Source organism: Bison bison, unplaced genomic scaffold (assembly GCF_000754665.1).
Source record: "Bison bison bison isolate TAMUID 2011002044 unplaced genomic scaffold, Bison_UMD1.0 scf7180017864383, whole genome shotgun sequence".
Lineage (NCBI taxonomy): Eukaryota > Metazoa > Chordata > Mammalia > Artiodactyla > Bovidae > Bison > Bison bison.
The window spans coordinates 4200727-4218070 of NW_011494955.1; the positions used below are offsets into that span (position 1 = coordinate 4200727).

The 17344-nt window shown below is 41.3% G+C and overlaps 1 protein-coding gene across 1 annotated transcript in view; it reads left to right on the plus strand.

Moving 5' to 3' along the window:
* The window catches only part of DIP2B (DIP2 disco-interacting protein 2 homolog B (Drosophila)), a 232157-nt gene that overhangs the window by 53725 nt on the left and 161088 nt on the right, over window positions 1–17344 (plus strand).

Here is a 17344-nt window from a genome sequence, read left to right on the forward strand (position 1 = left end):
AACCTCAGATATGCAGATGGCACACCCTTATGGCATAAAGTCAAGAGGAACTAAAAAGCCTCTTGATGAAAGTGAAAGAGGAGAGTGAAAAAGTTGGCTTAAACCTCAACATTCAGAAAACGAAGATCATGGCATCGGTCCTATCACTTCATGGGAAATAGGTGGGGTAACAGTGGAAACAGTGGTTGACTTTATTTTGGGGGGCTCCAAAATCACTGCAGATGGTGATTGCAGCCATGAAATTAAAAGACGCTTACTCCTTGGAAGGAAAGTTATGACTAACCTAGATAGCATATTCAAAAGCAGAGAAATTACTTTGCCAACAAAGGTTCGTCTAGTCAAGGCTATGGTTTTTCCAGTGGTCATGTGTGGATGTGAGAGTTGGACTCTGAAGAAAGCTGAGCGCCAAAGAATTGATGCTTTTGAACTGTGGTGTTGGAGAAGACTCTTGAGAGTCCCTTGGACTGCAAGGAGATCCAACCAGTCCATTCTGAAGGAGATCAGCCCTGGGATTTCTTTGGAAGGAATGATGCTAAAGCTGAAACTCCAGTACTTTGGCCACCTCATGCGAAGAGTTGACTCATTGGAAAAGACTCTGATGCTGGGAGAGATTGGGGGCAGGAGGAGAAGGGGACGACAGAGGTTGAGATGGCTGGATGGCATCACCGACTCGATGGACGTGAGTCTGAGTGAACTCCGGGAGTTGGTGATGGGGTCGCAAAGAGTCGCAGATGACTGAGCGACTGAACTGAACTGAACTGAACATAATATAATACTGTTCAGTCTCTTTTGTAATATTGGTGTGTTTCCCTTTGAGGGATTCTTAATCTACTAGTAATTTGCCCTGTTCTTCATCTCTATATTGTGAGGGCTACTAAGTCCTTTTGATTGAATTAAAGAGAATAAATAATATAGTGTCATAATTCAGATACTTGGAATCACTTTCCAAAGTGACATGTGAATTTTTTTAGCTTATCTCGAGTGACTTTGACTGTTGGATACAAGCTTTTGAATAAAAAAAGGATGGTGGAGGAGGGGGAACTGTCTTGAGCTGTTCATCTAGATTTTGGATCCGGTCTTAAATAGTGGTTATATGTGATTCTAGAATGCAGAAACTAGAGGGCCTCGTTGTGGTTGTTCAGTTGCTAAGCTGTGTCCGACACTTTGCAACTCCACGGACACTTTGCATCTCCATGGACTGAAGCACCCCAGGCTCCTCTGTCCTCCACTATCTTCCTAATCTGCTCACGTTCATGTTCATTGAGTCAGTGATGCTATCTCACCATCTCATCTTCTGCAACCCTCTTCTTCTTTTGCCTTCAGTCTTTCCCAGCATTAGGGTCTTTCCCAGTGAGTCAGCTCTTTGTATCAGGTAGCCAAAGTATTGGAGCTTCAGCTTCAGCATCAATCCTTCGATGAGTATTCAGGGTTGATTTCCTTTAGGACTGACTGATTTGATCTCCCTGTGGTCCAGGAAATTCTCAAGAGTCTTCTCCAGCACTACAGTTAGAAAGCATCAGTTCTTTGGTGTTTAGCTGCCTTTATGATCTAATTCTGACATCTGTACATGACTAATGGAAAAACCATTGCTTTGACTCTAAGGACCTTTCAGCAAACTTGATGTCTCTGGTTTTTAATACACTGGATTTGTCATAGCTTTCCTTCCAAAGAGCAAGTATCTTAATCTCATGGCTGCATAGTAAGGGCATACTAAGGGAGTGTACGGTGATAAGGACAGGAAGGAAGTTAGCATTTAGCTCTCTTCTGTATATAGGGTTGGAGCAGATGCTTAAAAGCATAACTTTCCCGTTCCTTTCAGCAGTGCTGTTTATGTTGAAATTTATGAAGTTAATTTTTCTTTAAAAACGTCCTCAGATTATTTTATGGTCAGATTAATCTGTTACCTAAATATTCATTAGTATGACTTAATGGCCATTGGGTGACTGGTGGTGGAGTAGGGACAGACTGATTGTAGTAAATATGAAATGTAAGCCAAATTAATACTTAGTCATGTTTGTTGTTGTTGTTTACTTGCTAGGTTGTGTCCGACTCTTTGCGACCCTGTGGACTGTAGCCCACCAGGCTCCTCTGTCCGTGGGATTTTCCAGGCAAGGATGCTAGAATAGGTTGCCATTTTCTACTGAAAGGGATCTTCCCCACCCAGGGATGGAACCTGCATCTCTTTCACTGGCAAGGGAATTTTATCACTGAGACACCAGAGATGAACTGCTAGATCAATTTTAAGTACAATCAGTATCTCAGTTGACTTAGCTGCCACAAAGAAACCTATCATACTTTAATAAAATCAAGTGTAGAATAATTGTTAAAATTTTTAAGGTTATAAAGCACTGCTTTATTTACTCATGGAACCAGGAGACCAGTGCACCAGTTTTCATTCAGTCCGTTTGTTTGGGAGCTGCTGGTTGTTTGATTTCAACATATGCTTAAGTCTTATTAAGGTATAATTTCTTCAACTTTGTTTCCTTTCCTTTTTTTTTTTTTTAAGGCTCTTATTCTGTGTGCTTTCTTTGATCCTTAGCTTTGAAGCATTGGCATGAGCATGACATGTGGCAAATTTATTTTTCAGTCTTTAGGTGGGGAGGATTGAGTTAATCATACATCTCAATTCATGACACACCATCAACACTGGTTTGTGCAAGTCTTCTCTCTTAGCTTTTAAAATTAATTAGAATTAATTTTCTTTTACCTCCACTTCTCATTTCTGCACTTAGTCTCCCTTAGTTCACTGTTCTAATATATTTGATGTATCTTTATAAATACATAGTGGGATTTTTTTTGGTTGTGTATTGTTAAATTTACCTGAATGGTGTGCTGTGGTCTTTGTTTTGCTTCTTACCCCTCCATCCTCCCCTGTCCTCATTTAGGAACCGTTTGAGGATGATGTTTCTGTGTATACATCTAATTCTTTGTGTATAACTGCATCTACTGTCTGTAAATGACTTATTCCCTCAGTAATGGGCACCCACATTACCTTCAACTCCCCACTACCACAGACAGTGGGATGAATAGCTATGTTCTTGTTCTCCTGTGGTCCTGTGGGAGAGTTTTCTGGACATATGCATACGAGTGAATTGTTGCATGTAATTTGATTAAGCACTACCAGATTTGGGCTCTTTTGTCTGTGTGTCCAGTGGATCCTATTTCTCCATCTTCCTGCCAGCACTTGGCTTTATCTGCTTTTCTAATTTTTGCCTATCTGATATGGGTGAAGTGGTATCTTAATGTTGTTTTAATTTGCATTCTCCAGTTACTAATGTGTTGCAACATTTCTTTGTATTCCATTAGGGCCATTTTAAATGTCTCCAGTAAATTACCTGTTTATATCTTTCACCCATTTCTTTAATTAGAGTTCATATCTTTTCTTGGTTGATTTGTAGACATCTTTTATCTAGTTTAGAATATTAGTGTCATAGTGTGTTAATTTTGTTAATGGTGCCTTTTGTTGTGCAGAAACTAACATTGTTGTATAATTTTTTTACCTTATGGTTTCTGGGTCTTGTTAAATATAATAAAGGTAGTCTACATTTTGAATTATATACTTTAGAATTTAGATTTTTACATTAAATCTTTAATCTGAGTCCATCATTATCTATGGCTTAGAATAGTAATCTTTTCTACTTGTAGTGAGATTGTTTTTCCAATCCCATGAACTACTTTGTGGTACCAAAGTAGTTATACCTCTTCTGCATCATGTTTCTATATTTTCATGACTCTCTTTCTAATAGTCTTTGTTTTATTAGGTATATTTGTTTTTTCTCACATTAGTACCAACCTTTATTGTGTGTCTTTTGTTTGTTTTTTCACTCTGCTTTGTGCTGTTTTAAAAACTTATAGGGTATATAAATTAAAAAGATGTAATTTCTTTCTCAAATTAATCTATAAATTCAGTGTAGTCCCAGTTTTGCGTGTTAGTCGCTCAGTCGTGTCTTGACTCTTTGTGACCCCATGGATTGCAGCCCACCAGGATCCTCTGTCCATGGGATTCTCCAGGCAAGAATATGGAGTGGGTTGCCATTTCCTTCTCCGGGGATCTTCCCGACCCGTAGTCTCAGTTAAATTTCATCTATTTTTGCCCTTCAGATGTGGCAAACATTTACAAGTTTGAATGGAAAAGTAAAGATTTTTTTCATGATTGATTTATCACTTTCTGGCCCTCTTAATGCGTAATCTATTTAAGTTCACAGTTTTTCTTGTCCCAACTTTGGCATTTTATATTTTTCTAGAAATTTATTCATTTTATCACTAAAAAATTTTGTTGTTGTTGTTTTAAATTTGTTTATTTGGCTGCACTGGGTCTTTGTTGCAGCTTTTGAGATCTTTAGTTGTGGCGTTCAGGATCTAGTTCCCTGGCCAAGGCTTGAGTCTGGGCCCTCTACCTGGGGAACGGAGAGTCCCAGCCCCTGGGCCACCAGGGAAGTCCTCTCTTTTTTTTTAAGAATAAAATTTTTATTTTAGAACAAGTTTAGGTTTACAGAAAAATTGTGGAGATGGTACAGAAAGTTCCCGTTGCTGCTGACAAATTCTTTGAGCCTTTCTTCATCTTTGTTTCACCTTCATTCCTGAAGGATATCTTCACTGAATTTAGAATTTGGGGTTGACACTCCTTTTCTCGTGTGTGTGCTCAGTTGTGTCTGACTCTTTACAACTCCATGGTCTGTAGCCTGCCAGGTTCCTCTGTCCATGGATTCTCCAGGCAAGAATACTGGAGTGGGTTGCCATTGGGCTTTTCTCTTCGCACTTTATAATTATTGTTCCACTGTCTCCTGGCTTCCATGGTTTCTGATGAAAAGTCTGCATTCATTTAAGTTATTGTTCCTTGGGATGTAATATGACTTTTTTTTTCCTGGATATTCTTTTAAGATTTTTTTTTTTTTTTCCCAGCAGTATGATTATGAGATGTTTGGATGTGATTTTCTTTAAATTTATTCTGCTTGACTTTCTTCGATCTGTAAATTTATGTCTTTCACCAAATTTGGGAAGTTTGCAGACATTATTTCTTCAGTTACTTTTTCTACATGAACCAGTTTCTTCTTTTCTTTTGTGACTCCAGTGACATGGATGATCGTGTTTCAAAGTTCTCTGAGGTTATGTTAAGTTTTTTCAGTCTCTTTCTGGTCTTCGTATTGAATCATAATATTCATCTGTCTTTATGGTTATTGAGTTTTCCCCCATTATTTTAGTTCTGCTCTTCAGCTCATCCTGTGATCTTTTTATTTGACATACTTTTCTGTTGTAAAATTTCCATTTGGTTCTCTTAAAACAGTTTTATTTTGAAATAGTTATGTATTTACAGGAAGTTTCAAAGAAATGTGCCAGAAAGTACCTTGAACTTTCCCCAGGCTGTCTCAGTGTTAACATCTTGTGTAACTGTTGTACATTATTAATGAGAATTGACATTGGTACAATCCATAGAGCTTAGTCAGACTTTTCCAGTTACACATGCAGTTGTGTGTATCTGTGCACATTGATGTGTGTGAGTATGGAGGTGAAACTTGCTCAGTTGTGTCCAACTCTTTGAGATCCCATGGACTGTACAGTACAGTCCGTGGAATTCTCCAGGCCAGAATACTGGAGTGGGTAGCCTTTCCCTTCTCCAGGGGATCATCCCAACCCAGGGGTTGATCCAGGTCTCCCGCATTGCAGGCAGACTCTTTACCAGCTGAGCCACAGGGGAAGCCCCCATGTGAGTATGATTTTATGCAGTTTTATCATGTGTTGTATCATGTAACTGCTGGACAATCAATCTACAGAACTGTTATCATCATCCATTTGGTTTTTTTTTTCTTTTTCATTGTTTTTGCTTTTCTTTTGGGAACATCTACTTTTCAAGAGTGTTTACCTTTACCTCATGGAGCATAGTTATAATAACTGCTTTAAGTTATTTGATAGTTGTAATATCTGTTTAATTTCGGTTTTCGCATCTCTTGTTTCCCTCCCACGGAATTGGTTATATTTTCTCGGCTCTTTGTTGAGTAGTTTTGAATTGTGTCAGGAACATATTGAGTATTATTTTGTGAAACTTTGGGTGCTGTTAAAATCCTCTGGAGAATGTTGAAATTGTTTTAGCTGACAGTTGGTTTGGTTAGGTTCCGATCTTAAGTTTGGTTTCGCCTTCTGTGAGTGGTGGTTCCACTGTCACTTGAGTTCTCTGCATTTGCTGTGCTTTTTGGAACTACACCGCCCTTGGTCATTGGACTTGGGCAGTTTCTTATATTGTAGTTCAGGCTCAACGCCTTTGCTGTCTGTCTTTGGATTTGTTCTACACATGCAAACTTGGAGAGCAGACAGACACTGTAGGGGGAGGGCACAGGGGAGAAGGACTCTGCCTAAGACTTATATTTGTTCATATGTAGAATTGAGGGTCTCTTTCCAGTTTTTTCTTGTTTGGTGTATCCCCACATTCTTGGGCTTCCAGGAGCCCCTTTCCCATGAAATTCTGTGGAGAAAGGAAGAAAGGGAAAAATGTACCTTGTACTCTTTGGCTTGCTTTGGCTCTTTCTCTTCCCCAGTCCTGTGGCCAGAATAAGGAAGTTTCTCTCAGCATTTTTAGTGTGTGTTTCTGCTGTGCTATTTTGTGAATTGGGTCAAAGCTGGGCAGTAGAGTTTAAAAATAAAAAAGGGCAAGGAAACTCACTGGTACTGTAATTTTTCAAGTTTTTACTTCCCTTACCTATTTGATTGTTGTTTACTTTTCTCCTTCCTTGGGTGGTTTTCTTTTTGTACTCAGTTCAGTTAGTTCAGTGAGAGTTCCTCAGTTTTGTCTGACTTTTTGCAACCCCATGGATATACATTCCATGGAATTCTCCAGGCCAGAATACTGGAGTAGGTAGCCTTTCCCTTCTCCAGGGAATCTTTCCAACCCACGAATAGAACCGGGGTCTCCCATGCAGGCAGATTCTTTACCAACTGAGCTATCAGGGAAGCCCACTCAGTTCAGAGTTTTTAGCTTTAATCACTGGGAGAGAGATGGTGCAGTAGTAAAGACTCTGCCTGCCAGTTGCAGGACAGGCAAGAGATTCCTAGATATGGAAGATCCCTTGGAGTGGGAAATGGCAGCCCGCTCCAATATTCTTGCCCGGAAAATCCCATAGACAGAGGATCCTCGTGGGGTACAGTCCATGGGTTTGTATACAGTCAGACAACTGGATGATTGAGCACAGCACATAGTGGGGGAGAGAGTCTGTAGTGGGCTTACTCCATCTTGACATCTTTGGTAGGGTGTAATTTGATAAATTCAGGACAAAAAAAATTATCAAATAATAGAGAAACTAGTTAAGGGCATGGATTTGTGAAAGCACAGAACTAGCCAGTACTGAATATAAGTTTTCTATGAAATTGCCTTTCAGTCTGTGAAGAGTGTTGAGCTGTTGTTAGAATCCATCAGTGCGTTCAACTTTGTGGGGGAAACTGTGGTGTTGGAGAAGACTCTTGAGAGTCCCTTGGACTGCAAGGAGTTCCAACCAGTCCATTCTAAAGGAGATCAGCCCTGGGATTTCTTTGGAAGGAATGATGCTAAAGCTGAAACTCCAGTACTTTGGCCACCTCATGCGAAGAGTTGACTTATTGGAAAAGACTCTCATGCTGGGAGGGATTGGGGGCAAGAGGAGAAGGGGACGACAGAGGATGAGATGGCTGGATGGCATCACTGACTCAATGGACATGAGTGAACTCCGGGAGTTGGTGATGGACAAGGATGCCTGGTGTGCTGCGATTCATGGGGTCGCAAAGAGTCGGACACGACTGAGCAACTGATCTGATCTGATCTGATGTGATTGATTAGTGAGCTGGGGGAACAGTCATGCCTCATCCACTTTTTTGTAGACCAAACATATTAGGTTGAAGCATATGAAATTAACAATACTTGATCATCTTTGACTTACATAAACAGCAGTTTCTCATGAATTTGACCTATATTTAACTCTCAGTTCTAAAATCTGAAGAAAGAAAATGAAACTTCAAGTTTAAATATCATCTGTATTAAGGTGAATGCTTGCTGCTTTAACAGACAAATCCAAAATCTCAGATGCATGCGTGCTTGCTAAGTCGCTTCAGTTGTATCCGATTCTTTATGACCGTATGGACTGTAGCTTGCTAGGCTCCTCTCTCTGTGGGATTCTCCAGGCAAGAATATATGCCCTCCTCAGGGGATCTTCCCGACTGAGGGATTGAACCCTAGTCTCCTAGTCTCTTGTATTGGCAGGCCTAGCACCACCTGGGAAGCCCTCTCAGATGCATACCATGGTCCAAAATGGACATTCCTGTTGTTGGACAGGGAATGGGGGAAACTGCTTAGTGAGATCATGGGAGACCCAGGTTGATGAAGACTCATTCTGGGTGTCCTGGGGGTTGATACCCAGCCAGGAGACTGGGAAAGGGAAGGGGTGACAAAAAAGAGGATAACAAGAGCATACTCACTTCTTAACCTCAGTCCAGAGTGCACACGTTGGTTTGGTGAGATCCAACCTAGATGTAGCGGTGATGGGTAGGGTGGGGAGGCAGAAGATTTAGTCTGCGTTTGTCAGCTGCTTTCTGGCACCACTTATGAAGGGAAATGTAAGTCTCTGGTGGGCAGCTAGCCATCTCTGCCACACTATTCTTGATCGCGTGGAGAATGTCTTTCTTACTTATTTATGGCTGTACTGGGTCTTTCTTGCTGCGCAGGCTTTCCTCTAGTTGCAGTGGCAGGGGCTACTCTTCGTTGTACTGCATGGGCTTCTCATCGTGGTGGCTTCCCTTGTTGCAGAGCACAGGTTCTAGGGCACGAGGACTCAGCAGTAGTGGCTCCCAGGCTCCAGAGCACAGGCTCAGTAGTTGTGGGGCACAGGCTTAGTTGCTCTAAAGCATGTAGGATCTTCCAGGATCAGTGTCTCCTGCATTGGCAGATGGGTTCTTAACCACTGAGCCACCTGGGAAGTCAGGAGAACATCTTTTTGCTTTGCGTATTAATTTGCTAGGGCTGCTGTAACAAAGACTAACACAGACTGGGTGGCTTAAACAATAGAAATTTATTTTCTCACAGTTCTGGAGGCTGGAAGTCCAAGGTCAGGATGTCAGCAGGTTTGGTTTCTTCTGAGGTCTCCTTGGCTTACACACGGTGCCCGCTCACTGTGTCCTCACGGTCTCTCTGTGTTCATCCCTCGTGCCTCTGTGTTCACGCTTCCTCTTTTAATAAGAAACCAGTTCAGCTGGATTAGGGCCCATCCTAAGGGCCTCATTTTAACTTACCTCTTTAAAGGCTTTGTCTCTCTATTACAGTCCCATTCGGAGGTCCTGGGTGTTAGGGCTTCAATACTTGAATTTTAAGGGAACAAAATTCAGCCCATAATATCACTGTACATTTATAATAAATGTATACTTTTTTTACTGAAAGTAGTCATACTCCATTAAATAAAAGAAGAAAGGAATGTTAGATCTGTGTTGTAATTATGCTTTTAATGGATCTGGAATAAATTTTGAATTATATATGTTAATGATTACCACTATTTCAGAAGCGTTTTTCCTTACTTATTCATCAAGGAAACAGTTTAGCAGTGAAGATAGTTTAGTTTTTAGTGAATGTGATTATTGTTTTTCTCTCTTCCAGAGTTTGGAAGTGTTCTTTTCTTCCTGTAGCTTATCCAAAGGATATGTTCATTAGTGAGATAGTAAAGAGAGTTACCAACCATGTCACCTATGAGGAAATCACCACTCTTTGCAACATAAGAATAAATCTTATGTTTATAAGATTTATAAATCTTTGACATCTACTATCCTACTTCTTGGGGCTTCCCTGATAGCTCAGTTGATAAAGAATCCGCCTGCAGTGCAGGAGACCCTGGTTTGATTCCAGGGTGAGGAAGATCCACCAGAGAAAGGATAGGCTACCCACTCTAGTATTCTTGGGCTTCTTTTGTGGCTTAGCTGGTAAAAAATCTGCCTGCAATGTGGGATACCTGGGTTTGATCCCTGGGTTGGGAGGATCCCCTGGAGAATGGAAAGGCTACCCACCCTAGTATTCTGGCCTAGAGAATTCCATGGACTGTATAGTTCATGGATCTCAAAGAGTGGGACACGACTGAGCAACTTTCAGGTTCATCCTACTTCTTTTGCCTTGTAATTGACAGGGTTCCCCTCACTTACGTTTGGAGGGGTTCCGGGGAAGAGTGTAACCTGCGCTCTGGTGTCAATGAGAGTGTCCCTGTGGATAATTAGAGAAGTGAACAGGTGATTGTCCCTCAGTGGAGGGACGAGCTCAGGGGACTGCAGGGGTCCCAAGGGCAGAGGCCTTGCCAGCTGTATCTCTTTAAGAGATCTGGGTGTGGGATTCCAGAGTCTGTGGTCAGGGCTGGAGCACTGCAAGAGGTGACAGTTTCATCCTTTGGAATGGGACCAAGGTCTCCTGAAGAGCCCGCAGCTCCTGAACCAAGGCTTTTAACTTGTGTTCGGCTGTCCCGAAATGACTTATCAGGGACCCTGATTGCTACAGCTGCCAATACAGAGAGCCTGTCGCTCGTCTTGTACGGGAGGCTGAGCTTCTTCCTTCTGTCTCTGTGAGCCTGGAGGGGCCTCTTCCTGTGTAAACAAAGCTTGAAAACAGTTTCAGAGACCCCTATGAACCATTAGCACCTTTCTCCCTCTCCCTTTTGGTGACTGTTTCTAAAAAGCCTTGGATTTCTGTTGTGGTGTAGTTAGGCGTCTCTGTTCCTCATTCACACTGGCTGTTGTTGGACTTTTTGGTACAGTAGATATTAACAGGGAATGCCTGGGACAGAGGTTGTTTCTTCCTCAACTCATATGCTGCCACCTCCCATTCTTGGGGGTCCCAGTCGACCACTGAGGGGTCTGGGTCCCCCTCCAACAGTGTACCATTAGCAAATGTATTTGGGAAAGCTCCAGGCTCCAAGGATGTAGCCTTTACAACTTGGCATATGGATATGCTACTGTTCTCAGAGACATCCAAGTCATGGGGGCTTACAAGCTTCTAGTATTTTTTTAACCTCCTCCGGGGACTAAGGAGGGTCTGGTACCCAGTGCCTTGGGCCCCACTTTCAGCAACATATGATGCCCTTGCTTCATAGTGCTTGCCTCCAGGTGCCATGATGGCCGGGACTTTTTAGGAGATTTTGTTTTATTGGGGCTTGTTAAATGACATTTTGTTTCTGAAAACCAAGGCCATGTTATGTGGTTGGTTGCCTTTGCAGCCTGCCAGACACTTGAAGGTGGAAGAGAATGTGCTTGTGAACTCCACCATCTGAACTGCTGGACCCCTTCTCTTGGCCTGCTGTTTCATCACCGCCATTTCCATGGGTTAGAGGCAAAGCTCTAAGGGAAAAATGAGGCTCTTTACCTCTTATACAGGTGGTGATTAAAGATTGTGTAGCCTCACTGTCAAATGTCAGAACCTGTTTTTTTGACTCCTCAGGATTACCTTTTACCAGAGAGGGGGGTGAGGTTTAGCTCTCTTTTATAAAACTATATTCCACCTTTATAGATTTCATTACAGAATCTTCCCCAATCAGGGATTGAACCTCAGGCCAGGTTCAATCAGTAAAAGGGCTGAGTCCTAACCACTGGATCGCCAGGGAATTCCCTACTCCGCCTTCAAATGAACTATAATTATTTTGAATATTATTATATACATATCAGGTAAATATTGATATCTTTAGAGATTTTGCTTCTATGTTTGTTTTTGTAATTACTGTATTAAAAGTTATATTAATATCAGATGAATACTGGTTTGTAAAAGATTATATTTTTACATGTTTTTATATTTATTATGAAACTAATAAGTTTAACAATCTACTGGCTTCCAAAAAGGAGTAACAACTCAGCTTCTGTGTTGACATCTGCTGCTAGCTGTTAAAGTGAGAAATCTTTTGCAGTTTGGTTGTAGAAACGTGTCACCTCTATGAATGAAGTTATCCAATTACTCTATGAGAGATTCTGTAGTCAGACCAGTTTTTTGCTGTGTCATGATCCTTTTATCATTTCTGAAAATCAGCTCTTAAGATTTGCCAGGTCTTGCTTAAAAATGAGAAAGTTCTATAGTTTTTGTTTATATGTTACTTTACATGTTCATATTTTAAAATACAGATCTAGGGAATTCTGTAATATACGATATATGTTTTTCTTCTCTCTGTGTCTCTCTCTTTCTCGCCTCTTCCCTCTTGCCCAGTACCCTGGCCCGCTTTCTCTCTCTCTATATATGTATAGTGTTCAACATGTATTCCTTGTATCAATTAATATTTGAGCACCCACTAAGTTCAAACATTGTTCTGCCTGAGACAGTTGCTGACTGTATAAATGCATAAGGATAAAGGCAGACAATGTGTGGGTATATGAGGCTTAAACAGTTTTTTCAGTACCTTGGGTTACTTGAGGACTTCCTTTCAGTGAGCAGCCTTAAATATGTAAAACAATAGTCTCAGAAGTTTTGATTTCATTCTTTCAACAGAAGTTTTATTAACTAACTGCTTTACTATTTAGTAGATTCTGGGGATAGCAAAGTGACTCTGACCCAGTTCCTGTCCACAAAGGGCTCACAGTCTAATCAGGAACTGATTTGTAATGAAAAGGAAGTTAAAGGTTGATTATATGCTGAGGTAAACGATAATAGAGGTATGAAAAGAAAATGCCATGGCAACACAGGGCAGGGGTTGAGGAACGGGCTTGCCAGGAAAAGCCTCACAGAGAATATATTATTGTTGGCAGCCCCTTGAACGACTTTGGCTGTGAGAAGATGGGAGTTCAGTTCTCTGTGACCCTTGGAACCTAGGCCTTTTAATTATTCATAAATAACTTAAACATACTTCTAGGACTGGGAGTTTATTTAAAAGATGCACCTGCGTTCTAGTTTAACCTTTAGTTTAACTAGTCCTTTAGGAAAAGGTGTTTATGGATGCAGCTGTATGGCAGCGTTACAGATGTTTGCTCTTTAGAGTTCCTTACAGCACAGTTACAGATATACTGCTTTACTTAGGTTGCCCTTTCCTTTTTAACACAAAATGTTTCTCATTTATAGTATATGGCTCCTTTTTAAAAGAAATGCACCTTTACAAAGGAAATTCTAGGTTTTTCATTTCTATGTTGTGAAGTAAGATACATTTCTTGGAAAAAAATGTTTGTTGTAAGCGGAACTGAAAGCATTTGCTAGGAGAGAGTTAAGAGTTGCTAAACTCGTGACATGCTGGATCTGTGGTGAGCTGAGAATACTTTCACAACAATTTGATTCAGCACTCACTCACTGAGTGCTGTGGTCAAAGCACTGCTGCTAGACTCTGATGGAAAAGAAAATGAACAAAACATAGGCTCTGTTTTAAAGGATCTTCCAATTTACTGCACTGAGTCTCCTTTCTTCTCTTCTCCATTTTGGTCATTTCCCAGATAATGAAAAGTAGAGCTGTAATTTATTGATTCTGTAAGCTGAAAAGGGTATAAAATTAGTTTGCTTAAAATGTTGGGCTGGTTCTCCTTACTGCTGCCAGGATTTAAAATAACAGAAAATATTTGGTGCCTCCTTCCACAAATTAACATTTCCATGAGTGGCTGCTTTTCATGGAGCATCTTGAGCCAGCCCCTCTCGTGCTGTGAGTCTTCGTTGACAGTATTAAATCAGATCTGAGCAGCTCTAGGAGACAGTTGAGAGTTTGAGAATATGCCCAGTGTCAGCATCTTGGCTAGAGTGCTGTTAAACAAAGAACACTCTTGGCACCCAACAACTGATTAGACATGTACCATTCAATGTGTGAGCTCCAATAAATAAAGCCACGCAGGGCATTCAGTGCTTTCATTTGGGCAGAACTAAATGGTTAAGTGTCCACTTAGGCTTCCCCCTAAGTCTGTTCGAGGCAATCAGCACATAATCCAGAAGATGTAAAATCTCCCAAGTATAGCCACTTACCTTTACTATGTAAAGCTCTGTGCTGGGTGCTTCACGCTGTAAAGAGACAAGACTGAGTACCAGTCAGGTAGTTTACAGATTGAGTGGCACCCTGCTCTAACTCTTCTACCTGCCATCCCATTGCAGGTCCATTTCTTCCTGGCCTGCCCTGGTCTGTAGCCACCTACCACGTGGTGTTGACCCTGACTCGTTCAGTATGGTTCTCCTAACACAGTCTCTATAACCTTATCCTGAATGTAGAGTGGATATTGGAAACAGTAGAAGAGATGGGCCTAGATCTCTGGACAGTGTCTGCAGTGACTGATGAAGCCCATTGTAGCACTAATCACTTGAGGTATTGCTTCAGGGCTGTTGTATTTTTGTGATCAGGTCTCATGAACAGGCGGAACCCAGATAGGAAGCAGTCTTTAAAAATGGTTAGCCCATTTTGTTCACGTTTCCTTTTTCTACAGAGTGTGTATTTTCCTGTCCTCAGACTAAAAGCGGCACAGTGTGGTGTATGATAGTGGGAGGTTATTTTGCATGAAACACTCGATTCATTTATTCAAGTAATTTATCTTTTCAGGTATTTTAAAAATGACCTGGGATAAATATTTATGAATTCTATGTAAGTACTTGGAGAGTATTTGGAGATGTGTTTTTCTTAAGAATAGAATTATGCTATGGTTTCCTTGACTGTGTTTGATGATACTAAGAGTTCTTGGAAATTTGTTCCAAAGCCTGAAAGTGGATGGAATGTTTGGGATTAGTTTCAGCTGTAATTATGTCTTTAGTGGTGGTAGTGTCTCACCTGTTTCATATTATAACATGAGACGTGCAACACACCATCAAAATGGTAAAGAAGCTTCCATGTAAAAGGAAGGGGAATTAACATAACCATTTAAAAATCTTAAATTATTTTACTGTGCATGTGTTAGTCGCTCAGTCGTGTCTGACTCTTTGCAATCCCCTGGACATAGCCCACCAGGCTTCTCTGTCCATCGGATTCTCCAGGCAAGGATACTAGAGTGGGTTGCCATTCCCTTCTCCAGGGGATCTTCCTGACCCAATGCAGGTCTCCTGCATTGCAAGCAGATTCTTTATCACTTTGCCACCTGGAAAGCCCTTATTTTACTAAGATTACATTAAATTAGATTAATTAGATTGCATTTATCTAAAGTTACTTAAAGTTGATGTTAGGATCTAGAAGGGAGGGGAGAGCAATAAATAGCACCTTTCTCTCCCACCCAAGTTTTGAATAGATTGGATAGAAATTAAAGGATTAGTAAATAGGGACTATAATATCACCTTTATTATTGATGAAGGCAAGGTAAAGGAAGCAGTGTAGTATTAGAGCCAAATCAGCTTGTTAAGTTCCAGAATTAGGCTGAATCCACAGTACTGCTGGATTAGAGAAGGCATGGGTAGTAGACAAAGCTTCCAGCCAACGCAACTCCCATCCAGGTCACTCTTAAGAGGAAGAAAGACACAACTGTACCATTTATTTTCCCCACATCTGCCAGTCAGATCAGTTACTTCCCTTCCCAGGATAGAAGCATGTAAGTGACAAAGAATTGCCAGGGATGTTACAACTGGTGGGGCTACATTCAGGAAGCCAGACTTGAGCAGTGAGGAGTTTACGCTCCTCAAAAGCATTTGGCTCCTTCCTGTATGTGGTTTCCATGAAGAATGGGTTGGTACCAGGTAGGAAATGGTAGCATGGCTAGGCTAGGAGCAAATTTGTTTTGGGGAAGAGACCTTATAACAAGTGGCCTCTTGGAAATTACAGCAAATGTTTGTTTGCCAGAATCATGGGAATTGTGCACCCTTAGGCAGCCCTCGCTGCTTTTCTGAAACATCTATGGTTTGGCATCTTTCCTGGGCATTAAGTGAAGGTCCACAACTTAGTTTGCTGCTGTCCTTTAGCATCTTAAAATATACCTGCTGTTCTGTCTTTTCTTTGAGTTTTCTTCACAGACTCCTTTTGTTTCCTCCCCAACCCCTAGTGTTTCCCATGATTGTAGCCAACTTTCTTTTCACTTGACACTCTTACCTTGGCTGTCAGCCATTTACACGGTTTTAGCTGTTTAGTATATTGATGATTTCCAAATCTTTCTCTCCACCCAGACCTCTATTCTGAGCTCCATGTTTATATGTGTGGCACTCTACTTAACAGTTCCACCTGGGCCGTCTGAAACTAACTTACTCTTCCTCCACGCTCTCCACTACCACCACTCAGAAACCATTGAGCGTTTCATTTTATATCCACAGTTCTTGTGAGTGGCACCTCCGCCTGTCTACTAGGTTAAGCCAGAAACATGGGTGTCACCTCAGCAGGCTCTTCCTCTCCTTTGTTGCTTATCTCTCAGGTCAGAGGTCAACATCTAACCGGAGGCCTGTGAGCCAAGAATGGATTTTTACATTTCTGAGTTGTTTAAAACAGCATATATATGTGTTTGTTATAGAGGCCCTCTGTTGTCTGCACAGCCTGTGTTTTTCTATCTGACTGCTGTCCTAGGTCACCAAATCTTACCAGTTCTCCCTCCAAAACATCACTTTTGCTTTTTTCTCTCTATCCCCACTGGCTCATGCTCCTCCCCATCTCACTTGCCCTGTTTCTGTCTTGGCCCCCTCACTAAGTGTTGTCAGATTTCTTTATAAAACACAAAAACCTAATGATGTCCTTTCTTGTTTAAAATCCTGCAGTTTATTGTGCTCTTTTTTATTTTTTTCCTACAACCTCTTCAGCCCATAGGACTCTGCTCAGTGGTCACCTTTTCCATTAAGCCCAGCTGTCTCCTACAGTGATGCCCCTATTCCACCTGGTTTGTACTTCTGTTGCTGCACATTCTAGATTGTGTTCTGAGAGCCCATTTACCGTTCAGTCACCCCTGTTCCACTGTGTACACTTGGAAGTCAGGTTTCATTTCCAGTTTGTTTCTATATCTTCTTTACCTAACTGTGTGTGGCATCTCAGAGGACTGTAATGAATTAATACATACAGGGAGTGCTTTAAGGAACTGTTAGTTCTTAGTTCCTAACATACAGAAGAATATTGGTGAAGATTTAATCAATCAGTTTGAGTTGGTTGCTGTTGAGTCGCTCAGTCATGCCCAACTCTGCAGCTCCATGGACTGCAGCATGCCAGGCTTCCTGTCCTTTTCCATCTCCCAGAGTTTGATTAAACCATGTCCATTGAGTTGGTGATGCCATCCAAACATCTTGTCCTCTGTCATCCCCTTCTCTTCCTGCTTTCAATCTTTCCCAGCATCAGGGTCTTTTCCAATGAGTCGGCTCTTTACATCAGGTGGCCAAAATATTGGAGCTTCACCATCAGTCCTTGCAATGAATATTCAGGGTTGCTTTCTTTTAGAATTGATTGGTTTAATCTTGCAGTCCAAGGGACTCCCAAGAATCTTCTTCAATGACACAGTTCGAAAGCATCAGTTCTTTGATGCTCAGCCT